Source organism: Neolamprologus brichardi, chromosome 13 (assembly GCF_056152115.1).
Source record: "Neolamprologus brichardi isolate AB-2024 chromosome 13, ASM5615211v1, whole genome shotgun sequence".
NCBI lineage: Eukaryota > Metazoa > Chordata > Actinopteri > Cichliformes > Cichlidae > Neolamprologus > Neolamprologus brichardi.
Window position 1 is genome coordinate 7,874,004 of NC_142116.1, and position 27,915 is coordinate 7,901,918.

The following is a 27,915-nucleotide window of genomic DNA, read 5'->3' on the forward strand; positions in this document are numbered from 1 at the left end:
TATTGTGTAAGACAGACAGAAGCACAGTGATAGAAATACAGAGTTGTTGACCTTGCCTGGAAGGTAACCAGCTCGTGACTTGGCAACTTTTCTAACAACAACACATACATATGTACACACACACACACACCACCCACTGCTGTTTTTGCTTATTGCTTGTTTTGCCTAGAAGCATCCATGCTGATTCAGATCATGTCACACTAAGACAGATAAACCTGAAAGTACTGTACACACATTTTCTTTTTGTTTGTGAGCATGGATCTTTTCAAAAAGCTGCATGGTCTCTATATGCAGCTGGAAACACTGTACGTTGAAGAGAGGACAGCTACTCTTTATGTATGTGTATCAAATACCCCCAAAGGAAGGCTTACGTGGACTATATTTCTGAATTTGTGTGGTTTATGTTGTGTGTGTACATGAGGGTGCCCGTGCAACCAACTGATAAATTGTTTCCTCTTTGGTCTTTTACATTAGCGACTTCATAATTATCACGCCATCTGCTCCTGGATTCAACTCTTCTTCTTTTCCACCAATGACTGTAGAAAACACTTTCTGTCCCATTTCACTTCGCAAAATAGAAAAGATTTCTAAACACAGCCAGGAGGATTGCTCAGTGACCAGCAAATTAATACTAGCATTGATCCACATGTAAGAAACGCTCCCCATGATACTCTAAAGATATCTGCCTCAGGTCTCATCAAAGAATCTATCATCTTTAGTCTAAAGGTAACTTGCTGACCTATGAGTAGGTAAAACGTTTTTAGTAAGAAATATAATGTGAAAAGTCTGTTTAGGCAGCATCCAAACCAAAGACAATCACTTGATTCCAGAGTTTTACTGAGTACTATGGCTGTTATCCATAATTTCCACAACAAGAAACTTTGATGAAACAATGTGACTAACTGGTCATCATAGTGAATCATTTAGCAGTTCAATAGCCAGAAATTTCCTTCAGGATTGGATATGCAAAGAAAAAAGTAAAACACCAGCAATGGAGGATTTACATGATATATTGTTCAGTGTTAAAAATGTCAGAATATCACTTTTATGCAATGCTGTTTATGAGAAATCTGAACATTACATTTTTGACAGATTGGGTCTTTGACCCAGGTTTTTTAGTTTGCTTAGTCTTTTGTTCATTTCTTGCAGGTTATTGAGATGCTAATGTTCAGTTTTATGTTTCTAGTTCTTGTTTAATTTTGTTCTGTTTCCCATTCAGTCTGTCTTAGTGTCTCCTTGCTATGTCCTCCCCTGCGTCTCCGGTGCATAATCTATCATGTGTGTTTATGAATGTCAAGTTTGGTGTCACTCTCTTTGTCTCTCACCCTCTCTCTCTTTTGTCCCTCGCGCCTTGGCTCTAGCTATTGGCTCCCCATGTTAAGTTGTTTGTCTTAGTCTTCTGTCTCATTGTGTGTTTCTCGTGCTTCCTGTTTTATTCTGATAGTCACGTGTGTGTGTCATGTTCAGTTTTGCTCCCCCTGTCTCATCAGTTAGATTATGTCCAGCTGTGTTTCCCAGGTGTTTCTTCTCTGCCCTTATTCCCTGTGTCTAGTTATCATCTGCATTTCCTTCTGTTCCTTATTGCAATCTCCTTCAATGCTGTGTGTTCTGCCTGCCTAGGGTCTTGCCAGTTTTCTCGCTATCTGCGAATCGGCAATAAAACTGCCTTTAAGTTCAGCTTTGCTTGTGAGTCTCGCATTTTTGGGTCCTATCCTGCCTGCGTCACACAGCACATATGACACTGGGGGAAAAAAAGAGCCAGGACACAGAGAAGCACAAGCAGTCTGCTTTCATATAGTGTGTAGGTTGAAATGAACAGGTGGATTCCCAGCAGGGAGAAAGAGCAGCATCCATCTCCATTCTCAGACCAGTTAGACACTGCGAGGGGTTTCGAAATTAACAATGTAACGACGCTACTAATTGGCTGGAAAATTCATTTTGGAACAAACTGTCCACCCTGCAGTGCACTGTGGTCAGTAGATGCACAGTCATAAAGCCAGCTTTTATGAACATGAGCATATAGATGGAGCTGTTTATAGTATGGGTAACCTTTGCGCCTGTGAAATTACAGATACATTCAGGCACATCCACAACCATGTATTCAGGTGATGCTTTTATATACTTAAAGATTTAAACAGAAACCAGCAAAAACCGACTGTTGCAACTTGTTCTAATGGACTGGAGTCATTGTATACAGTGAAAACTTACACTAACATGAATGTGCATACACATAGTATTGGCATTCTGTTCATCCAGCAAGGCATCAATGTCAGCACACCTCTCAGAATAGAACGGCTGAGGTTTCAGAGAAGAAACCTGAGATGTTTTGGAGCAGAGTCATGAACCTGTGTTAATAAATGTACACAGATGAAACAAGAGGCAAGAAGACATGCATAAAGGAATTGTGTTATTGATTGACAGATAAATATTATGGAACAAGGTGGACCGACAGTAGAACATTCAAGAAACGCTTCATTCTTTGCACAACACTTTATATTATTGGGACTGCCACACCCTGTACCACAGCTGTTCTCCCAGTGTGGTAGATGGTGGATTGCTTGGATATTAATTTGCAACATTCAATGAAAGCATCTATATGAACCTCCATCCATTCACTTCCGCTTATCCTTTCCAGGGTCGCGGAGGGGTGCTGGAGCCTATCCCAGCTGTCATAGGGCGAGAGGCGGGGTACACCCTGGACAGGTCGCCAGTCTGTCGCAGGGCTAACACACAGAGACACAGACAACCATTCACACTCACATTCAAGCACAGATTCACACCTATGGGCAATTTAGATTAATCAATTAACCTGTCCCCACTAACTATTGTGATTCTTTTCATAAAATCTAAATTTTTCTATGATTCTATATATTCTTCCCTTTTTTTTTCTTTTTAAATTAAAACTTAAAGCTTGAAGGTCTGTGTTTTCTTGCTCTGCATTCTTGTCCTCAAAGCAGAATGGCCAAATGTGAATATTTATACTCATACTGAGGCAGCAGAACACAATTCTACCTTAAATATGGCTATCCATCAAGAGGATTTAAAGTGCTGTATGAACTCAAGGACTGCACATTAGTGGCCACCTCAGACCAGCTCCCGTCTAAAACACTGTATTCTCTGTTGACAATTGATTGCAGATTATGTGACCCTGGTTGCTGAGGCTTTATTGGTGAAGGATCAATGACCTCCTAGCTGGACTTAGTGGATCATACAAGACCTTTGGGATTTACACACAAACACACACATGCACATCCACACGCAAGGCTTTGTGTTTCTAAGTGCCTATTAGATTTCTCCAGCCTCTCAAAGTGACTGTCATTCAGAGCCATGATGGCTGCCTGCCTCTCCGTAGGGACCTGCGCAATTACAGGCTATTACAGGTTGGCACATAGATAGACGCTGCTGCAAGTAAATTTGGGAAAGTAGGGGACAATTTTGAAAATTAGATTTGCAAATGAGGAACTGCCTTTTGTTTAGATTTCTTCAGGCAGTATGCTACTGATATTATTTGTTCAATTTCCTCTGAGCAGATTCAATCATCATCTTAGAAAGGCTATACCCTTGAGATTCCACGAGTCTTCTAAAACAACAAGGGCTGTTCTTGGTATTAAAATTACTTTCATGTAAAGTGTAAAAAATTGACGCCCCAGTAGATGAAAATGCAAATATTGTTTCAAATATACATTAATATCTCTTAAGGCTTCATACAGTTCAGTTTCAAACCTGTGAGGTTTTAATGGTGGTTTTAAAGAAAGTAGAAGAGTTACACAAACAGTGAGATCTAAAATCTTTTACTATGAACCCAGCTGGGTGTGACCTTTGATAAATAGAAGCCAGTATTTACACCACTGCAAGACTGATAGCCTCTGCTTTCTCTGACATTTACAGAGTTGGGCTTGAGGTTGCCTCAGGCGAGGGAGATGTAAAGATGTAAAGAAGAAAAAAGAAAGAAAGAATCTTATTTTTTCTCTTTTAAATCCTGATTTAACACAGTAAGACATAGTAAGCCTGCATTATGTATATTACCTGCCATTGATGTAATCTGTTAATATGTGTATTAAGTAATCACAGTGCTGGAAGCATGAAAACCAAACAGGATGAACAACCTATTACAATCAATCAGCCTTCGTCAGCTCAGGTATGCCACATTCACTTCAAGATAGGAAGTCTAGTTTTAAAATAACCTATAACTGAAGTGCAAAGCAAAGACAAACCTCTGATAAACTGACATCCTGTCAAATGTTGCACCTATTTTGTTTTAACAGTTATCACTCAGGCTTGGAAAATATGCAAATGAACAGTTTTAACATAATAAATGAAACCTACAAAACAGTGCTCATGTTCATGATACTGAAGCAAAAAATCATCCAGAACAAATTTGTAGCTAAATGTGTGTTTTTGAATAAAAGTGATGCTGTAATCAGCTGAGCCTGGTGGACGATGCCACTGTTCACTGTCGATACCTGGGCAGAAAATCGCCTCGTCATATTTGCTTCCAAAAGAAAAAGAAAAGATTTAGTTTCTCCAAACATTTTATAAAAAAATGAAGAGAAGGTATGAAAAGGGTCTTTACTTAACAATATAAAGCACCTTGAGTTGACTGTTGTTATGATTCATAATAATAAAATATAATTAAATTGAATAAAATATGTATTTACCTCCTCAGAGCAGTAACTGGTGTTAATATAATGGCATGTACTATACTGCTATCTTTTTTGGGGGGCCTGCGAAAAAATAAAAATAAAAAAAAGAAATAAAAAGTACATTTCCAGCAAACTACTGAAAATCTATATTTTAAGGGGTAAGAATGTGCTGATGAAAGTCCAAGGCTTGAAAGTCTTAAGGAGTCTGGTTTCAGGGGACAGATGGTCAAGGCAACGCAAAGTCTGTGATCTAATCCGACATATGAGATGAGGTGAAAGAAAGACAGAAAAAAGCAGATAGTTTACTAAGCATAATACGGGTCAAGAAAAATAATTAATTTCAGACATACAAAGAGAGAAAAAACACAGATCAAGCATCTGTTGAGATTTAGAGGTCAAGAACGTCTTATGTATAATTTTTAAAAGTCAAGTCACAGCTTTTATTTAGATACTAGCTGGACCTAATGGGTATTAGAGTTTTAAAACCCAATGTTTGGGCTATTTTTCTTATCCCAAAGTTTTACCATTGCAGCTTGCTTTAGTGTAAAAGCATATAAACAAACTGCTCCAAATAAATCAGAATTTTTTCCCCTTAATTTGCCAGTTGGACAGCAGCATAGCAGTTATTAGTGCTCCATATTACTAGGACCTGTTGGAGGATGCTTCACACAGAGGCTGCTGGGTGTAATCGCCATTAAAACTCCCCCACAACCACAGAAAATGCCACCAAGAGTCATGTATCAAGAATACAATAACAAAATTATTAAACAATACTTCTGGCTGTTTCTGGCAGTGGAGATGATTTAGGTCTCAAATTTAGGGCTCCGCTGTGGGTTTTTCAACTATATTAGCGTGCTTGTTGGGGTTTATTGTTTTCTGATATCAGCTATCCTTGAAAATATTAAACCATCATATCTGCCTAGTGTTGTTGTGATTATGCCAGCAGGGGCTCTGCCAGTGGGTGCCTTTACAGTAAATATTTGTACAGTCCTGTGTTCATGGCAGATTCTATACACATTAGAATCCTGCTGCATCAGTTTTTGTTTTTTTGTTTCTTTTAATATGATTCAGCATTTTTTGGTTCCAAGAATACGAAAGTGTTAACCCCAATCTGTCGCAGCAGATCCAGCACAGGTTTTCCATGGAGAGCAGCTTCTGAGGCTACATCAGTAAAGCATGCTGCTGCTGCAGCGCTTCAACAAGCTTACTTTAGTACACAAGCTGTTTGATTTCTTTATCAGTGTGTGACACAAATCTTCATCATGCTGAAAAATTGGTGCACAGTTTTCTATCTATATACATTTAATGTGTCAGCATGTTTACTGTGTGAGAAATTGGTTTTTTATATTTAGTAACAAAAACTGTGATGGCTGCTGTTAGGATACATCTGACAAATGTGACAGTGCACATGTTATTGGACGTATTGGAATTAATTATTTGCACTGACAGGCAAATAGCAGCCTTTTTAAAGTGATTTCATAAACAGAAAAGGAGGCAAGTCTGCTACATGTTACTACAGTATAACTCAAACCAAAAGGGTAGGTCATCAGTGAGAAGAGTACCACTGGAAAAATTACCACTGACAAATACCTCTGTTTAGATATGTGTGTTTGTGTGTAAATGTGTCATTACAAATTTTCCATCTGTAAATTTCAGTTTCAATTTCAATTTCTTTATTGTCCCACAAGGGGAAATTAGTTTAGCAGCAGGATATAAATAAACAGAACAATACTATAAAATAATAATGACAATAATAGTGATAGAAAGTCCTAGGACAGTTATTTGCCATTGAGGAGACAAGATGCAGTGGGGATAAAAGAGACCTGGAGTCTTTTAGTCTTCCTCACAGGTTCTCTAAAACGGCGGCCGACTGTGTGTGTCTGTGCATGTGTCCTTTTACACTTTTTGTTTGCAAAGTCATAAAAAGGTTAAAAATAGCTGTCTGCATGTGTGCCTGTGTGTGAAGGAACACAGTAGGCTACAGTGCCACAGTAACAGTCAACATCTGTCATGTTAAAGCTAAACATGGAAAGTTTTCACCCCCTCTGTGCTCTCTGTGTGTGTGTGTCATATGGAAGCGTTTAACATGTTATGATTACACACACACACACACACACAGACGAATAGAAAGAAAGAAAGTAAGAGAGAAAAATACGTTTTGCACATAGCTTATTTTTATGTAATTTAGTAAGGGATTCCCCATTTGACCTTCTCTCCCTCTCTCTCACACACACACACATGCACTCCCCCCTTATCTCTTCCTGCCATTATAGGTTTTCTCATTTATTTCAATGTATAACGGGAACGGAAGCAGAAAACAAATCATCAGATTCCATTTAACGTTTGAAAAAAAAGGCAAGGGCTATATATCTGTCATTGATCTACCCATGCAAACCCTGCCTGTTCTATTATTCATCTAGTTGGGGAGAAGAACATGAAGAGAAAAGAAAAGGAGCTTGATGGTGACAGGGAGAAAAGAAGAAAAAGAGCAGTGTTTTATACTTGAAGTGTGTGTGTGTGCACGTGAGCAAGTATGTATGTGCAAGCAGTATGGCATTCACTGTAAATAAAAATGTAATACAATATGAGAGCACACACACACACACACACACACACACACACACACACACAAAGACCTCTTTTTGTAGCTGATATGTGAGAGCAGGTTGTAATGTGAAAACTGGAGGTTAAAACCTGAGCCTCTCCATCCCAATCTACATGTACACAGACACACAAACGCGCACACAAATAATAATATACTCCTAATATGAACTGCTTTTATTAAATTATTGAATGGTTGTATCACTCATCTTACTTTAAAGGTAATTGTATGAACAGAGAGAGAAGGAATGCGCAGTGCTGCAGTGAAGTGGTGCAGCAGCCTCAGCATGTGTGATAAGAAATTGGGTAAGTGTGTATGTACATGAAACTGCATCTGCTCACAGGCATACATTAATGCATGCCTGTGAGTGAGGTGATATAATATTAATGTTCCCTGACGTAGTGTTGCACCAGTTTCACATCAAAGCAAAGAAGAGTGGAGAAACAGCCAGATACAAGCTTCTTAAACAGCACAACAAAACACTGCAGGGATGGGCTGCATGTGTCTCAGTGCGCACGTGTGTGCTATTTACGGCTGTAATGGCGTACTTGTTACTGTGGTTATTAACCCAAGGAGGCTATACCATGGGGGTACAGGAGGTTGCTCCTTGCCAGTTATTGAGAGACAACAGAGGACCAGTATGTATAAAACCGAATAATTTAAAAAATATTAAAACATTGTTAAAAAAAAATTAAAAAACAACCAAAGATTGCGTCACTATTTGAATTAGACATCAGTGCTATCCTGACTTGAAAAACTGGAAGCTGTGGTCAGTGACGAAAAGTTCCAGCAAAGATGATCCTCTCTCTATCTTTTGCTTGCTCTCACTGTCGTTATGTTTGGATTAACACTTGACTGCTGAAAGCTTTTATTGTAACAAATGTGGTGTTGCCCGCTCCAATGATATCGTTTCACTTCACCTGTGTCCTGCCAGCTCTACGTGTGATGTGTGTGAGTGAGGAGCATTAAAAGGAGGTGCACACGGACTGAGAGGAGGAGAGGATAACAGCATGGAGGATAGCAGTATGGAGTCTCACACTGCGCTGAAATGAGACCAGCGCAAAGAGATTATGTGAATAACACAAACACATTTTCTTTTCATATTTCACATTTCGGTTCTGTTATTTAAATTTTTACGACTAAATGGCGATTTAGTAATTGACATTATCCGATGCATTTGTTTGTCACATTGTTTTCTTTTACAAGGTTAGTAAAGAAATGTGTCCCAGTCTTTTCCTTAAAGTGAGCATTACGGTTTGTTCATTTAACTCTGGTTAAACTAAAACTAAAACTTAACTAAACTAAAGCTTAAAAACTGGATCATTGAAGCTGGGTTTCAGTTATAAACTAACATTTCTTTCCTCCCTGGCTAAATGTGTGCAATGTGGTGTCAGCAGAAGACACTTTCTTTCCGTCTTTCTTGGGGGTGGGGTCTCATATCTTTATTTTCTTACACTGATCTTTTATTGACCAAAACATGTAAAATGGTGCTCCAAAAGAGCAAATAATCAACCCACCACACAATACTGTCATTGCACCAGTCAAATGATAATTTCCAAATAGCAAACTAATATTGGCAGTAAGTTCAACAAGCTTGTTATTGCAGCACTGAAGGACTCTCAAGTCAAAAACAATGGTAGCCTAGAATTGGGGGCTCAGCAGTGAATAAAAACTATTTGGTTAATTCATTCCATGAATACCTTCTAACATCTGATTGTTTTCATTTCTATTCTGACAAGTACTTTTAGTTCCTCAGTTCCACAGAGCCAGGAAAGCTAGGGGTTTTATGGAAGGCAATAGCATCTTCATATCTGTTTGCATTTGATTGCTCAGGTGTGGATAATTCTCGGTCTCAAAAGAAAATGAAATACTGAGTAGTTATGAGCAGACACTGACTGTAGGTATTGACAGCCTTTGGTTTTTATGGGTCTTAATAAACCAAACTGTAAAACCCCCACTTCAGGTCCTTCAGCATTTGTGAGGGTGAGCGTGGGCGTTTCTCTCAAAAGCCAAGAACCAAGTGTGACATGCTCCGTGTGCCCTCAAAGTGTGTAAGTACACTTTCCACAGTCAGTCAGCCATTTTCACAATCACAGTTTGCTCCATTTACTGTGGCTCTGCGTTTCAGTATTTGCATGTTCACGTTTAAGTAGGTGTGCTATGTGTCTAGTCTAGAGTTGCAGGTTGCTCTGAAGTGTGAGCCTGAAGTCATGGAAAATATGTAGCAAGTTTGCCCTGGTTCTCTAAACAATGAGAAAGTGACAGAAAGAGAGTGAGACATACACAGGGACTAGGTGCGTGTGGGAGAGGGAGCAGGAGTGAGAAAAAAGATTGTGTGAAGTATAGCAAAGGAAAAAAACTGTGAGTCAGAGGAAGAGAAGGAGAAAGGAGAGTGATTAAGAGGAAAACATCTTTTTTGGGGGGCTCTGTCTGCCCTTCCTTGGCTGGAAAATCATATTTCCGTGTGTGTGTGTGTGTGTGTGTGTGTGAGAGAGAGAGAGAGAGGGGCCTGTGTTAGTCAGCAGAACACAATGAAAGGCTGGCCAGTCATGTTTTAACATTCCCACATGTGAAACAGCCCGTGTAAGACTGTACAGCAAACAGCTTGGTGGTACACTGATGCAAAGGTCCTTTTTTAATGCTTAATATAAGTTAGTTTGTTCAATCACACAATTTCAGGTCTTGCTGAAACACAAATCAACATCATAATGTACACGCAAGACATCAGTTATATTTTGGAACATTTACCACAAACTTTTGAATGGGATAAAAAAAAAAGGCAGCATCAAATGTTTCCCCCAGTGAGACTGGAAACAGTGATTTGTGCATCAAAGTAGATAAATGAAGGTTTTACAAAAATTTGGAAAGCATGCAAGAGAGATCTGAATTACACCCTTTTTGTCATGAATAAAAGAAAATGATCAAGAGACAGCAGGTCGGTGCTTTGAGAGGCAGAGAAAAACACTATCAACTCTAAAATTGCATGTGCAAATACACAACTCTCAAGACACTCATGAATATGAATGAATTAAACAGATAAATGCAGCGCAAACATAACAGTTGTAATTACATGCTCCACATCAATATACAAGAGAAAAATAAATCACAAGTATACGCCGAAAGCCTTGTTAATGTCTTCTCGAGCAGCACATGGAAGTGTTTTCTGAACTGATGCTATCTGATTCAAATCTAAATTCACCTAAATTTTTTTGCTGTTTCCAACCTATTGTGCGATTTATCCATCTCAACCTCCTCTTTTTTGGGATTTCAACATACTACATTCTTATTTTCCACCAACACATTAGAGCAATAATTTCATGTGTCATTTCTGATGTGTTTATCTAGAAAGAAATGTGCAGTAAATGGCCACAAACCTGTGCATAAGATGTGAGATACACACCAAGCAGCCCTCTAATCAGCCACAACTTGTGCTTCATTTTCTCAAGCAACTGATTTCAAGGCTCAAATTGGAAACAGTGAGACTAAATCCTGCTTCTTGTTCCTCTTCTCCTTGTATTTGAAGGACCCATCTGGGCCCATCCATCCTGGCTGCCAGTCTGAATGAACAGCCCTCACTGACAACAGCTGCCAATCATTCTACCAGGCCACTGGCCAATTAAGGAAAGGGTTGTCATAGTTACCGGCACACACTCACACTCTCTCATTTCTCACCTCCGACGATTTCCGCCTACTCGTGGCATGGAGAAAGATATGGAGGGAACGATATGAAGATGAAAGGAGAGAGTGTGAAAAAAGAAATGAAAAAAAGGCAACGGCAAAAATCACATATATTCCTACATTAAAAACATTTAGAACCAAGTGTCAATGCTGAGTGCACATGCTGGAGCCTAGGACCTCAACTGCATTAATAAAATACGCTAAGCAGAAAAAAGCAAATAGGTTAAGCAACTGTGCACTTTGCTTTATAGGACGTAGTTGCTTTCCAAAAGCAGATATAGTCTTCTATTGTGGTACAGTTTTATATTACAGTATATCATCAAATCCTGCTCTTGTACTTCTGTTATAAGTAGGGGTGCAGCGATACACAAAATTCACGGTTCGGTTCGGTTCGATACTTTGGTGTCACGGTTCGATACTTTTTCGATACAAAAAAAATGTTCATGCCTTTTTAATTTGTCTTTTATTAAAATTATAAATATATATTTTAACTCAAAAGTACAGTTTTTAAATTTAATGTTGCTGAAACAACAAAGTAATAAAAAAAATCTATCTGATCGAGAAATCACTCATCTTTGGAAAAGAGAGTTTATTACAGAGAAATGGCTCTTTCCAAAATAAAAACTATACTATACGCTTCTTCTGGGGTATATTCTCAGCAGCATCAGGTCCCCATAAGGAAAATCATGTGCTAACGGCTGTCTAAATGACTCGGGTAAAGTTTGTAGCATGCGTGCTTGTTGTTTTTGTCTGCTTCCACTTGTCTTTGCACTAGGATGATGTCGGAGTAAATGCGCAGTCATATTCATTTTGTTCCCACTAGTGCTGTCAGCGTTAATCTCGTTGAAATGACGTTAACGCCACAACATGGCAAATCTCCGTTAACGAGCTACCGCGGATCGCCCCGTGCGTGGGGCTGGACGGCCAACACGTTAACGAGCTAACTGCGCTAATGCACTAGTTCCCACCAATGTAATTGAGCATTGTGTGGCACATCTGACATACTGTTTTACTTTAGTCCATGACACGCTTACCTTCAGGGTCATACGTCACATGAAAATAGAATAGAATAGCCTTTATAGTCATTGTACAAAGTACAACAAAATTGGAGTGCCACTCCCTTGGTGCAAAATGCAAAATAAATATAAATGTAAAATATAAAAAGTACAATAAAACAACTGTAGTACTCAGACAATATAAGTACAATAATATATACAGGATAGCAGCATAATATAATGATAGTATGAATAGCAGCATAATATAGTGACAATGGCAAGTATAGTTAAGCAGGTTTAATTGTTTTGTGCTTATTTACTACGGTGATAGCTCTGGGAAAGAAGCTATCCCTGAATCTGTTTGTCCTGGTTTTATGTGACCTGTACTGTCAGCCTGACGGTAATAGTTCAAACAGTTGATTACTGGGGTGAGAGTAGTCCTTAATGATATTGCCAGCTCTGCTGAGGTATCGGGAGTTTGCAATGGGAAAATAGGGAAATGGGAAAAACCAAAATAGTTCCAAACGCCAGATCTGAATGAGGGTGGGGGAGGTTCAATTTGCCATGTTGCAAGGAGAGCTTAACTTCTGTCTCGCTAGCCTACTTCACTGAGTATGCGCTCAGTGAATCTGCGTTCGACTACTCCGCCTAGGCTGCACTGTCGAGCGCAGATCCACTGAGCGCTCAACACAGACAGCACCGTCCGAAGGAAAGTTGATAAAATAAATTTAAAAATTTGTATTGTTCGATACATATGCGTACTGAACCGAAAGCACTGTATCGAACAGTTCAATATCGATACGAGTATTGTTGCACCCCTAGTTATAAGCGACAGGAACAAAATTTTTCTGTCTGAACCATTAACATGGGTGAATACAATGCTACAATCTTCAATCTGAGTGGAGGACTCATCAAATTCACCCAAAGGTCAAATAATGCAATGCTCAGAGAAACTGTTTGCAAGTGTTGAAACCGACAAAAGCACACACATGCACACCCTTCCAACTGGAAATGCTGCCTTAAAGGGACAATCAATAAAATTCTTCTTGTCTGACAGTTGTTCCCACTCCTTGCTGATTCAATCTTTGCTCGGTATGGATGGGAGAAAGACAGTATGCAATGGGAAGAGAAAGACAAACCCGTAGGAGGAAGAAAAGTGTGAGCAAAGGGAACAGAATCAACATTTACCGGAGGCTTTACAAAAGCACAGGGGTGGGGTGGGGGGTGAGCTATTCATTGCACTAAGGATAACAGAGACTGGAAGGATCGGAGAGTGAGAGAGGGTGAGGCAAACCTCCGAATCCAAGACCAGAAAGATGAACAGATAGATGAGAAAGCAAGAAAAACTAAAAGAAGGCACGGAGATGGGGGATAAGCACAGGAAGACCGTGGGATCAGTTACTTAAAGACGAGAGGGCCTCTGGGAAGAGTGAAGGGAAGGCTGAGTGACTGAATGAAAACTCGAAAAAACAAGAATGTATTGAATTAATACACGAGTAATGACACAAAGAACAAAACACATATAACAATGACTTTTTACAGGCTAGACAAAACAATGGACAGCAGAAGAAAAAGATGGAGCTACGGAATGAGATCAAGCCACTGACTGAAAAGAAAGTGTACAAGAGGGTAAGGACTGAAGAACAAAGACAGCAAAATAGGAACTGACAATGGAGAAAAGACAGAGGAAGAGGCAAGAAAAAAGGAACATCAATGCAAGGATGGGAAAGAGAAAAAGAGAGTGGCTAAACTGGAAGCCTAGAGGGAAAAACAGATGGTAATAGAAATTAAAAAGGGGACAGAAGAGAGAGGGGGATGAAACCTTGGCTATCAAACATGTGGAAGAAAGAGAAAGGGAAAGACGGATGGATGGGAAACATCAATACATGATCAATAGTGATTAACTTGGGGCAGAAAATAGAAGGAATTTAGAGAGAGGTTATAAACTGAGTCAGTTGAAGAGACCATAAAAATACTAAAAAAACATCTGCTCAGTTGAGATATGATTCTCAATGACATTACTAATTACAAGCCCCATCAGCTGTCATACCACCAAATTCTTTCCTACTCACATTTAGTTTGGCAAAGAAAGGTTTTTACAGAGATTTGCAGGGAAATACTTACAAATCAGTCATTAATCCCCAACGTTTTAGAACTTAATTTAACTCCTGATTTGTTATGTTGCTGATCTCCAAGGTATTTGAGATTGTCCCAAGTAAGAAAATCCTAATAACTAAGCTGTAAATGCACCTCAAACAGCTTCCATCAGAGCATGTGATGAGAACGAAGGTGTACTTTCAACAATGGGGACAGCTTGACTGATCAAAGCAATACTCAGACAGAACTGCAGCTGAATTTGAACACCAATTCCCCCCTGGTGTGTTATTACTGTCAAAGGGGTCAGCTTTCAGTCTTCCTACCACTTTCTACATCTGAATGCATGTAACATTAAGGGCTGACACCAGGAGGGACCTTGGATTAAAAACTATATTTTACAGATGAAAGAATTAACCACAAAGGAAAGGTAAAAGTTAAAGACAGTGACAGAGTATGGAGCTAATGATAAATGAATTCAATTTAAAGATAATTCTATATCCTTGAAATGTGTTCTCTCTCTTGCTCACACATATTCTGTATACACCAGTTCAGACATGCTCCTTGTGAAACATTCATTATACCGACCACAGATCCCACAGATCTCTCTCAGCCATCCATCATTTAAAGCTGGAACCAGCTGCACATTTTGTAGATGGATGTGTCAATTTTTCCAAATCTCAGAGTGGAGCTAAGGACAGTACTATGGAATGTGGTGTGTTTCATTTGCGATGATTTTAGAGGATCTTTCTGCTTTCAAACATTTTTTTTGTCATGGACCTAATTGGACATGGTGCGAGTCCAAATATACACACACGTGCACTATCTAATAAAAAACTATCCAGCAATCAAGAAGTTGTAATCATTTATCCAAGTGCTCTGCTTTCTAAAAGTAGCTTTTAACCTCATTTAGCATGTCTCAAGCTGACACACATGCAACACACTAGACAGTTGAGCTGGTTTGTAGCTAATTGATTCTCCATTGATTGCTCTGATTGGTCACTTAATTGAACCATCGAGTCTCCACTGATTAGTGCTGCTCCATGCACATTTGTCACGTTCCCATCACACACACACACATGCATGCATATTTAATTTCCCATCAAGCTGAATGACACCTTTCGTGCTTTTGATTTAACATGGAATGAATCATGAAATTAATACCAAAATGACTCAACTAGGAATATAAATCACTTCATCATGCTTTATATCACAAAAACATGCAAACCTAATCATCCAAATAAAGATATTTTACCACAGCTAAACTTATTTGCATATATCAAAATCACCAAAAAGGACCCATTCGTCCCAGCATTACCCACAGCACATTGTAGTTGCGGCTCCTCTGAGGCAAGTGAGATGCACAGCAAAGCTATTCCACCATAAACCTCTTCTTCAGCTTCAAAATGTACGCTTTACAAACTACACAAATATAGGCATTAACCTATTATCCTCTAAATCCCTTTATATGGCAACATATGCTTGCACACAGACACTTCCACTCAACCATGGATATGAAATACAAAATTGCTGAGTGGCAGATGAATAAAAGATGACAGCAGAGGCTGTGTGGCAGGACCTATACTGTCACATATTACTTAAATCAAACCTTAGCTGGGATTTCCTCTTTCTTTGTGTTTATGGGGAAGTGTCAGAATGTAGCCACATGGGCAGGGTTACATTTCCCCTAAGTCTATCTTTAGTCTCCTACCCTCTGCTCCAGTATGCTTAGCTGACAGGTAGCAATGCTTCATATCCAGCTGACCAGAAGGATCTCAAAAACACTAGAAGGCTAGCATATTTTCCTATTTAGATGCCTGCAGTTTTCCCCCGTGGTTGAACAGCTTGTAATAATACAAGTTGCAGTTTAAAATAGGTTAATGTGCCATGAGGATTTATTGCCTGGCTTCTTTTCTAGATTCTGGCAAAATCACAGGGATGACAAGAGGTACTGATGTGGATTTTCTTACCTTCATTGAGGCAAACTCTTACTAGATTGTGAAAATCCTTTGAAAATGTGGTAGGTATTAATAAACAATGTACTGGGTTCTTTTTATAACTTCGCTCAGCATTTCACTATGGGAATTGCCTTGGCGTGACTAACTACGGAAGCTCCACTGATACCATGTCTGTCCACGACAAACCTATCAAGCCATGTTCAGGGCTCCGCCCCCTCAGCAAAGTTAGAAAAAGAATATAATCGCTGGTTTACCAATACTTCCCTCCTTGCTTGGGCTCATTAGAATGAGTAGCCCTGAGCACGACTGTCATGGGTCATTGGAGCTTCCGTAGTTTGTCACACCAAGGCCATTTCACCATGGTGAAATGCCTCACTCTGTTATCAAAGAACCAGGTATTACATTAAGTAACCCAGTGGGTTTATTTTTTTTTTCCAGGATTCACTTTTATAACCAGCAGGTATCAAAATCGCATGGTCAGTGTGGCATTTCAGAGGCATCAATAATAGCACAAATGAGCCTGAGTTAACAGTAGATCAAATAAAATACTCCAAAGCCCCCTAGTCCCTCTGATTTAGTTACATCAGAAAAACACATGCTGACAAAAACACAGATTCTTGACTTCCAGACTATGATTGCAGTGAAAAAAACACATCTGGCGGATTAATAGATAATCCAGATGATCAATAAACCAATTTTTAAACTGGATTTTGATTAGAAACTACCTGCATCAGTGAAGCTATTAGAGATAGAAAAAAAGAAAGGAAAATGACAAAAAAATCAGCAGAGTGACAGAGGAAAAAATGGATGTAAACTGAAAGAGATGCTGAGAGGATCCGGCTAACAGAGAGTCTTAGTGTTTTGGAGTATGTATGATTCAGCTGATGCACCCATCTGGTCCTCAAAGAGAAGCTCCAGGCTTATCTGTGTTCTAATGATCAACCACAGGACTTTGAATTCATTCCAGCACCTCAATCAAACTACTACAAACCTGCAGGGCTAAGGTTATTTTTAAAGTAATGTCCTCTGGTATATATAGAGCTCTTTTAACAATCTTATTTACTGATGTACTAATGGGCATTACTCCTTTCCTATATTCCATTGTTAAGCTTTATAACATTATGGTTTATAATGTGTTTGTGATAGAGCAGTCTCAAAGTGGGTTCAAGGGACTCTTTAATGACTAATGCATGTTTTTTTAGGAACAGACAATTAAATGTTCATAGATAAGTGAATGAATTTATTAATTTGATTAAATGCATGAATCTAATGCTTTACAGAGATGCAGCAAATAGAAACCAATGCTACAAATGAATGCTACAAGAAACGTGACAGAATAATCAAATAAAAACTGAAAGATAGTAAAAATTTTCATGAATGACTAAAATAAATAAGAATGAAACAATGGATGGTAATATCACCTTTCTTTCACGTATAATAATCATAGAGTTAAATTTGATTTGTAGGCTTCGTTGTACGTCTGGCTCTACTCATAAGATCTTCATGTATTTTAATGCTTCGAATACCGTGAGCAGATGATAACTGGTAATTGAGTACTGAGCAGGGTACACAAGTGACATCAGGGAGAAAAACATACTAAATACATGGTAACTAAAAATGATCGGCAAAAAGGGCACAATATTCTAGCAACTTTTAAACAACACAGAAATAAAAAACAAAGAAATACAAAAAGGATGAAAAGAATCAATCCTATGGATGGGCAGATGGAAACTAGGAAACCTTTCATGACCCACGTATAAGATAAAATACAATTATGTAACATCTATCAATAATAGAAACGTTTTTATAAATATATAATCTGCTCCTTGCTTCTACATATATGTGATTGAGCAGGCAGTGGGGGTGGAAATACAGCCCCAGGTTTTTCAGGCGGTGTCACGCAACAGTTAAGGGGAAGAGTCAGACAAATTTATGGTGAGAGAAGCTATAGCTCAGATAGCAAACGATGTAATAGACACGTCGGTCCACTGTGTCCATTTCACGCTCAAATCGTGAAATAGACACACATGCAGAAGTTGCAGTAAAGGAGATATTTTATTTTAAAGCAACATAAAAATCATGACAAGTGTTTAAACAGACATTATTAACACATTTACTCATAAACATATATTAGCTGCTTAGCTTAATAGGGTCCCTAATTAATCGATTAAGGACCCTGGAATGTACTTCATATGTTTTTTGGAGAGGCAAAGCGTAAAACGGACACGGTGGACCAGCGTGTCTATTATACATTTTGCTGTGATATCAGGTTGAGAGCAGTTAGATGTCACATTGATGAAGTGATGTATATTTGTGTATACAAATGCACGTGATAGTATGAATCCCATTTAAAAATGCAAACACACACATGCATCTTTTTAGCTGTATGTATTGTATGTTATTTATTTCAGCCTATATTTACAGCAGCGGTCCCCAACCCCTGGGCCTCGGACCCGTGTGTTGTTTTCAGCGTTATTTTGTTATCGTTTTTATCGTTAACTTGGTTTTCCTGGGTCTTTTCACGTGTGTTATGAATAAATCTTCTTTTTTCGGTACCGGTACTAGTTTTATTTTGTTGTATTTATCCGTGACACCTTAAAGGCCGGTCTGTGAAAATATTGTCGGGCATAAACCGGTCCGTGGTGCAAAAAAGGTTGGGGACCGCTGATTTACAGGACAGAGTAGAGTTAAGTCACCGTCTAATGCTAGCAAGCATGCTTTGGAGGATACATCCATACACTGTATAAGAGTGCACTCAAGTAACTGTAACTGTTCAGCGTCAGAGGTTCATGCTTAATTTGAACATTTAAAAATGTAATGATTAATATGGGTCTTATGGATTTACCACACGAGCACACACACAAAACCTCCAGCCTGTTTGTTGTATTGTTGATTGGACCTGTAATATTCTAATTCTCAGGGCACAGTAGGTGTTCATCACATGCATACATGCTTAACTACAAATACGTGAAGAAAACACAGCTACTAATGGCAGATCTTAAGATGAAAAAGTGACAACATTCAAAATAAAACTGCTTTTAAAATGTGTGTGTGGAGCCTGTGCCTCTCTCTGTCTCACCAAAACATGGAGAGCTGGGGAAAGGTCAAAGCAAATAGTGGAGCATCTGACCTGCTTAAAAGGTTCAACTGCACACAGACACACACTAATACTCAATTTTAGATTAGTCTGACAGAAAGATCTGGTCTCAGCTGGACTGTAGAATTGTATATTGTTGCATGTTTATCTGGCTGTATTCAGTACTAAGTTGGATGTTATCAGCCTTCTGGAACCACAGCTGGTTAAATAAGAGACATTTAAAAGTAACAAATCAGTGACTAAAGAACTTAACTAGATTTATACCTACATTTTTAAAAATGTATATAAAATCATTTTGCATTTGGTTCGATTGTGTTACCTGATTTCTTCTGTTATGGCCCATAATAAGATGTTGTGCAGCTTAATTGGATGCATTTTGTCTTATTTAAGTTCACTATAGAAACAATAGTTCTTCCTGAAACATTCTATCAAACTGATTTACTTCATGACTTTGCAAAACAGACACACAGATCGCAGTTGAAAGCTACATCATTTTCTTTTATGGCTTTGGCAATATCTTCACTAGCAGGGCTTTCTTCAGTCTTGTTCCCACTACAGAAATAAACACTTAAACAATGCTTATTATTATTATTATTATTATCTTGAATGTCTATATTAGACCAACTGCAAGCTTAACAAGAGGGTATCCCAGCCTTGTTTTTGCAACACGGCCACAGAGAGCTAATCACGGTATACTTTAGTGTTCTTAAACAGAGCCAAAAGAGGGTTTTCAGTACTTACATTAGCTTTAACTTGGATTGAACTATACAGCTAAACAGCCATGCTCATTAAGCCTTTTTAAGGCTTGCTTCTCTGTAGGAACCAAGGGGACCAGCCAGAGAGGGTGAATGCTTATTCATTGGCTTCGATTTTTATATAATTGTAAAGCCACAGAATGGAGCTTGTTAGTGGCTTACTACCGCAAGGTTTCCCAGCACAAGTAGCCAATGCTAACTTATTGTTGTTTAATCCCCCGGTTTTGTGACTTTCATCCTCTTCATTGTCACCATATGGACAAATACCAGCTCTTCTATCTTTGTCAGCTATACCACACGCAAACACATGCTTGCACAATAGTCAGTTTGTACCATATTAAGACAATCTGATGAGAATGTTCTCGTAATATGTAGGGGCTAGACACAAAGTGGATAACGAGAAGAGGAAAACAGCACACTAATCACTCAGCTGCTGTGGGAATTAACAGTAACACACACAGCCTGCTGCTTTTCTCCACCTGCCACAGTTCAAAAGTGAGCTGATATCCTACAAAAAAGTGTGTGTGTGTGTGTGTGTGTTAGTGTATACTTTGTATATTATTTATGGGTGCAGTTTGTATTTTACATGTGGGCGTGTGCATGACTGTGCCCCACAGCTTTGATGTAGCCCTGCAACATCTCTGCACTAATAGACACAAAGTTTTACACACAGGGAGAGGGAGTGGAGGAAAGAAACAGTGAATGAGAGAGGCCGAGGTAGAAACTTGCAGAAATGTCAGCGTGATTACGAGGACCATGTAGAGAAGTCTGCTAGTGCTGATTCAACAAAAAAGTTAGAAAGTTTTAGGGAGTACAGAGAGCTGCAGGAAAGGAATCTGAAAGACAGAAAAGGGCAAGTAAAAGAGGGATGGGAGAGGTGAGAGAAACTACTGCAGCATTTCCTTATGACATTACACTACTATTATTATTATTTCTCTCAGATTGACAGCTTCAGCTGAACTCAAAACTTGGTTGCTTAACGGCTGCTGTTTTTTTGGGCCCATCGCACTGACGTCATTCACTTACACAACAGACTAGAAGTGCTGTGCAGCTGTGCAAAAGTAATGTTGGATTATTTATGAGTAACTCTTTGGAGCACAATTTTCAGATTTTTTTATGTTACATTTTCTTATGCACTTTTGCACAATATGAGTTTATTGTGAAGCTAGAAAAACAAAGCTGGGACCATTTGTAAGCAACAGCCTGATAATGTTCTATATTATATTAAAAAAAATACACACTACCTAAAAGATTTTGGCTTAAGTACATTTTAAAATGTGAACTTGTTTTGGAAAAAGCCAGATAAATAATTAGAGCAAAGACAGATTTAAAAGGTCATGGTTTCCCATAAGAGCTCTAATAATTTCTCATTGTCACTTTGACTCGCTCCACATCTTCAAGCGAATGTGCTCTATTCATTCAGCTGAAATTAATTTCCCACCTGGAACTTATCTTTTATGGCATTCCAGGACATTAGCACATACATGGCAATTTGTCAGGAGCATAAGAATATACGTACAAGTGAAATTATGTATGAAATTGCCTTATGCCACCTGACACCTAAGTGAAAATGGAATCAAAGTGCATCAAGTACTCAGTCTTACGTGATTCACTGTACTTCTTACTCACAGCTGAGCCTAAATCCTACTCCAGGTAGTAGCAAATTGGACTTCCACAGCAGACTGTAGATATTTTTATAGCATGATTAAAGAAAGGGGTAGAAAATGAGTTGGAAGTCTTCTGATGTTTCTAATACTACTGCTGTCACAAGTGGTTATCCTCATTTACAGTAGACTAGACTCTTAGTCAATTCCAGGAGAAATGTGTCTGCAATTCAGTCTGCTGCAAAAAGTTTAGTAAAATATACCTTAACAAAATCAGATCACACATTTAGCATGCTGAAAATATGTAAACTGATGTGACTGCTTGGGATATCAGTTAATGGGATCATTTTCACTGTATTTCTTGGTTGGATCACATTGCTTTTCATGGTTATCACATGTATTCTGAGCCATAGGGCAAATCAAATGCGCCACATTTCCTACTGAATAGGTGGATCAGTAATGATCTTTTTGTTTGCCCTCAAACTTGAAGTGCTTTTCCCCCTTTTTAGCCACGAGATTCCACTTAAAAAGAGGCCCGGCTGCAAGCAGTGTGTTGTGTAAGCCAGTGGTGATAGATGATTAGCAATGATAATATGAAGCTGGGGTAGAGTGAGAGAGCAGTGTCTGGGAGGGAGAAGAGGGTAACAAGTAACAAAATAAACCAAACTATGTGTTAGTTTTAGTAGATCTTCTGTCACTAAGTTTAAACAATTCATGGTAGGATTCAGACAACATTTAAACACCAACTTTGCTGTAGTGAACTTCACTAAACAGAAGAAATTCCATTCAGTACAGCTATGCAACGTCCCAAGTGAGCCACAAGGGAAGACAGCAGAGAACACCATTACATCATTTACAGCATAGATGAATGAGACTTTTCTGCTTGGTTTGGTCTCCAGCTTGTGTGTCTCTGTTTTGAGTGCCTGTGGTTCAGAAGGCTGATCACATTAAAGTTTGCAGCAAATACAGACAAGATAAAGATTCAAGGATATGTGATTCTACAATCCAACTGAGACCGGATCTTTCTGTCAAAGAATCTGCAGTTGTCTATTCGTGTTTGTGTGTACAATGGTGGTTAAGTAGGTCAGACATTGCATTGTTTGCTTTCACTTTCTCCAGATCTCCATGTTTTGATGGAATGTAGAGGAACAAGCATGTTTGCACACATATTTAGAAAGTAGCTTTATTTTGAGTGCGGCCACATTTTTTCATTAGGGTCTTGTTTTGTAGCTATGCTTCCTTCAAAAACTTGCAGTTATGCTTATGATAAGTATGCATGTGTGCATCTGGTGAACAGCTACTGTGGCCTGGGAATTTGCATATTAGAGGTCAAATCTGTAATACACCAAGGAGGCTGGAGGGTGTTTATGTGTGTGCATGCTTGCCATTTTAACCTCTATGACACTGACTGCACAACCATGACGCTTGCTCCCTTGTTAATGATGATATCCCTATTGCATCAGATATATACACATACTAGACATAAATGTGAAATCCATTTACACATAGACACAAACCCATAAACAGATACACACAGCCACACACACTCAACACAGTGAACCACAGACATCAAGATGCTTTCCCAGAGGAATTCCACCCAGCTGTTGTGGAAAGCTTTGCTTTAAAGTGGCGGCTTGGTGCCTCACTTGGTTATTAGGGGGTCAGCGTGTAGATAGAGATAACTACTGATATCTCTAAGCAAAAACTGGTTTTACAGTTATCAAACTATGTAGAAAGCATAACATAAACAGATTAAAGAAGACCATGTTACAGAGAAAATAGGTAATGCACAGTAATCTGATCAATCAATTAGTCCAGGTTGTTGGATGAATACTTTAGATGCTATTTCCCCCACTTTTTTACAATAAAAAAGGCATTATAAAAATTATAAACATGCCTATAAAACTATATGTAGTATATGTATATGTAGAGAAATGCTCACAGTAATTGTCTGACAGACGGTAAATTAGACCTAGTTTAAAAAAATCACTGATATTCAATTGACTTTTTTCATTATCATGGATTTTATACCCATGAATTAAAAGAAATTGGAGGCTTTGCCTTTTCTAGACAATCCATTTCACTACTGCTCAACTTTTAATAGGATGAAACACACAAACACACACACACACACGCTCAGACATCACTGTAGGTAGGTGCTATTAATATGCGCCTGAACCAGGACGTGGAAGTGGGGAACAGAAGCAGGCCGGTATCCACTGGGAAACAGATCGCTGCCCCTGTTTTAACCAGAATACTGCTGGGACTGTCAGTGGGAATGACCAGTGGGAATAAGTAACGGGAAGACCGCTCATTCGCTGATAAAATCTGCTACAGCTCAGACAAGATACATTAATGCTTTAATCACTGACATAACAGTTGAAATTTTAGTCTCTTAAACAGTAAACCAACTTAAATCCTGTGTTTCAAATCATAACAGAACAATAACTATGCTGTGAATATTCTGCTTTATTAAAAGATCTTTATTAAAAGCTGAGGATGAGGAGAGGCAGTTGAGAGAGAGAGTGTGAGAGCAACACTCACAAAAACAAGACAGAACAACAAATATGGTGGTTAAACTAAAAAACAGATTTTTTTAAACACCAAGACAGAAATGGAAAAATATGACATATAAAAAAAAGGCCCTACGTGGTCAAAGAGACACAACAGGGGAAAAAAGGGAGAGAAGATGAGAGTTTGAGGGTGAGAACTGTAGTGAGGAAAGGATGGGGCTTCATTAACTGCAACATAAAACACCTGTTGTCCTGCTCTTTGTCTCTCCCTGCATGCATACTGTATAGTGTGTGCGAGTGTGAGGCTGTGTGTGTTATGACAGATGTTGTACCATGCTGCTTCCCAGCAGAGGACAGGCTTAAAGTTCATTAGGAGGGCCTCTTGACATTCAGCCTCGGATACAAGATACTTCTAAAACACTGAAGACTGCTGGTAGAATAATAAATACAAACCCAAAAGCAGTGTGCATGACCTGCGATTGACCAAAGCATCATGCACTTTCTTGTTCTCATTTTCAGTTTTTAAATGTCATTTGTACAGCATGATTCAGCAAGATAGCAAGAACACTGACAAAGAATCACTACAGCATAGAAGAATACATTTCATTTGCAGTGCTTCAGTGTCCAGAACAGTTGCACTGTACATATCACCGTAATAATACCCAGGGCAAAGCTCAAAGCCAAACAATGTTGAACTCTTTGTATGTATCTTGATATAAATTAAACTGACCTCAAGGACAGAGACAGAGGTAGAGAGAGGGCGATACATAGAGAGAGAGAGAGAGAGAGAGGGAGAGGGAGGTAAAGTCCAAGTCAGAGGCACAGAGTGCTATGTGCATTTAATGTTAGCCTTTGAACTCTTTTGTATTTAATGGAAGACAGTAATTTATTCTGTAACCACCTGAGAGACTAGGCATGATCTTTTGACTGTGCTATATAATGAACTGATATTCATAGTCCATTCAATCTCAAGTCCATACAGACATGAGAAGCATGTCCTGATATCCTGGGACTTGAACTCATTTAAACCCAAGTCACGATTACTGAACAGCAGATCCTTCGGCTGTCTCTGTAAAATTGTCTATACATTAGAAGCCCAATGCAATCTCCACGGAGTATAATGAACAGCACTGACAGGAGTCTGCTGATTATGCAAATCTCCACTTTTGACAGAAAAGTCGTTTACTGAACATTTAAATATCTCACCATCTCCATGGTCTGCTGAGCAGTAAAAGCCCAGCTGTTTCCATAATCATAAACTTTAGAACCCCTTATGTAGAGTCTACTATAGATGAAAATCAGTCCTCTGCTAAAGACTACACCATTCTCTTGTGTGCAGGGAATAGAACATAACTGTACTGTACTGGAGAATTTACTCTACTCTGTACAAAATGCCTGTGACATACATTATATGGTAAATGGCCTGTATTTGTATAGCGCTTTACTAGTCCCTAAGGACCCCAAAGCGCTTTACACATCCAGTCATGCACCCATTCACACACACATTCACACACTGGTGATGGCAAGCTACATTGTAGCCACAGCCACCCTGGGGCGCACTGGACAAAAATACTAGGCCACACCTCCTGATCTTTGAATTCAGGTGTTTTCAGGTATAGAAAACCAAGCACCTGGACTTACTGTGTGGTCTTACAAGCATTTGTGAAACAATAGGTCATCCTACAGAGGCATGATCATCTATAAGTGGTTTTATTTACATGGCAGATCACATAAAGTTACAGAACTAGACCTCTATTAAAAACTTTGTCAAAACTAAAAATTAGTTTTTAGTTTTAGTTTTGTCAGTCAGAAATTAATTAAGCATTTGAAAACATTTAACCACTAAAACTACATTCTCTGTTCAGGAGCACAAATAAAGAACTGTAATTTGGCATCTTAATCAAAAAATGATAATGTGCTGTACTGTTTTACTAGAAAACAGAAAATTAATGGGTGACAACAATAATTACGTTTTAGAATTAAAAGTATTTTGATTCAAATGATTTGATTTCATTTTGATTATAGAGCTTGTGTATACTGGTGGAGTAACCATTACAGGAGCATAAAATGATTTTAGTAATTACCAGTGTTATTAATTAAGGGCAGCTGTGGCGTAAACCTTACACTGGGTGGGGGTCTAATAAATTTGTTAAGCAGTGTATTGGGCAGCGATATCTGCAAAGACTCTACTCAGTATTTGAAACACCTGCTACCTCTGTATTCCACATGGCATTCGAGCCTTCTGTTTCCAGTAAGTGTACTTGTCTCCAAGGTCTCTGTTAAATGTAACACATTAACGTTCTGCTGTCTCTATTAAAACCTCTCGTTACCTCTTGTCCGTTAAATTTTGTGTCTCCAAAGAATCTACTGATGAGTCGAATCTTCAGCTATCACCAGTTGAGAAGATTTCATTCAGTCCTTAAGTTGTACTTAGAAATTCAATCTCTGTCAGTCAGTCTGCCACACACTATAGCCAACTTGACTTCACAAAGATCCTTCTTCAGCTGTGTGCTCTGACAGCATTGACAGTCAACAGTTAAAGCTTTTTGAAAAAGGAAAATGTAGAATAGCAGAGCAGCCTTCCGCTCCTTGCTCTTAAATGTTAGAGTCAGGATGGGAAATAAGAAGATTTAATGTTATGGAATAGGAGAAATCAGGGTGAATTACATCACTGACAAGACTTATGCGATAGTATTTTATTAGGAAGATCCAACATGGTTGAGAGGTTATTCACTGAATGGGAGACTCACTCATCCTTCAGGTCTGGTAACCCAAGATAGGACAGGGCAGCTAGCTGGTAAGCCGTGAAGGAACCTTAAAAAATGTACGAAATATATAACAATGCTGCCAAATCTTCTTAGACCAGAGATGAAATTCCCTCGAGAGTTGTGAGATGGGCCTTTAGCCTCAAGTTAAAGTGACAGGCTCTGCATCTAGCCAAACTTAACATATTTAGATGAGATCAAGTAAACATGGAAGAATGATAATTCAGATCATGAATTGTGATTCTACTCAAAAAGAATGTAATGTAATCCATTTTAGTGTATTTCTCTTTACAAGGAATCCAAATAATAGTACTGTCTCTGCTTCCTGGTGCCTTTATAGACTCTGTTTAGCTATAAAATTCCCACAGAGCCTCCAAAACACCCCCACTGACTCCACTATATAGAACATTATAGCTAGCCATGTTCCCCCAGGTGATATCCAGGCAGAGAACATATCTGAACAATTTAGGGAATGAAGCATTTTTGTGACAATTGCCCTGCTTTTATTTTTGGTTGTCTTGATATGTAACTGTTTCTGTTAAGCCATGCTCTATTGAATTCTTGCACAGTGTAGCATGACGATGGCCCATCTCCATTTGGTTCTGCTGTACTGAGACTGTGTTTGCACCTATTTCATTTTCTGGTGTGTTAAAAACAACAGACTGTGCATGTTGCTGCTCTCCATTGGACAACTGCTAGAGGTGAGAGCATGAGAGACCTCATTATTGATTTCCACTACAGAGCCACTTTATATGATCAGGAGATTTGAAAGGGGTGAACAAGGAGGCTCACTGACACCAGAGAGAAGTGGGGGCATGCTATAGCACTAAAATTGTAATATATCCCTGTATAAATATTGCATATTATAAGAGGAGCTTAGATGTTTAGGTAGCTTGGGTAGAGTAGGAGACTGTTTTTTACGGGATATTCTGGTTGAGCATATTTAATGGTCATTCCTATAAGCAGGGGCTGAATCAGTTTGACTATATGTGTTGTTTTATTTAAAAACAAACTTTGAATTTCAATGTGAAATTCAAATACTTTCAGTCATACGGGTTCACATTAGGTCCACTTTGATTTGGGATTTATTGAAATAAATTATCTGCTATTAGAGCAAAAGAAAGAGGACAAAAGGAGAGCCTGTGTGAGTAGACGGAGAATAATGTGGAGCAGTGCACTGAGCCCGCTGCTGTCTTCAATAACCAATGATG

The 27,915-nt window shown here is 38.8% G+C and overlaps 1 protein-coding gene across 3 annotated transcripts in view; it reads right to left on the reverse strand.

Annotated features, from left to right (window-relative positions):
• The window catches only part of slc8a1b (solute carrier family 8 member 1b), a 134,752-nt gene that overhangs the window by 64,449 nt on the left and 42,388 nt on the right, over positions 1–27,915 (reverse strand). The gene's annotated exons all lie outside the window — the stretch shown is intronic.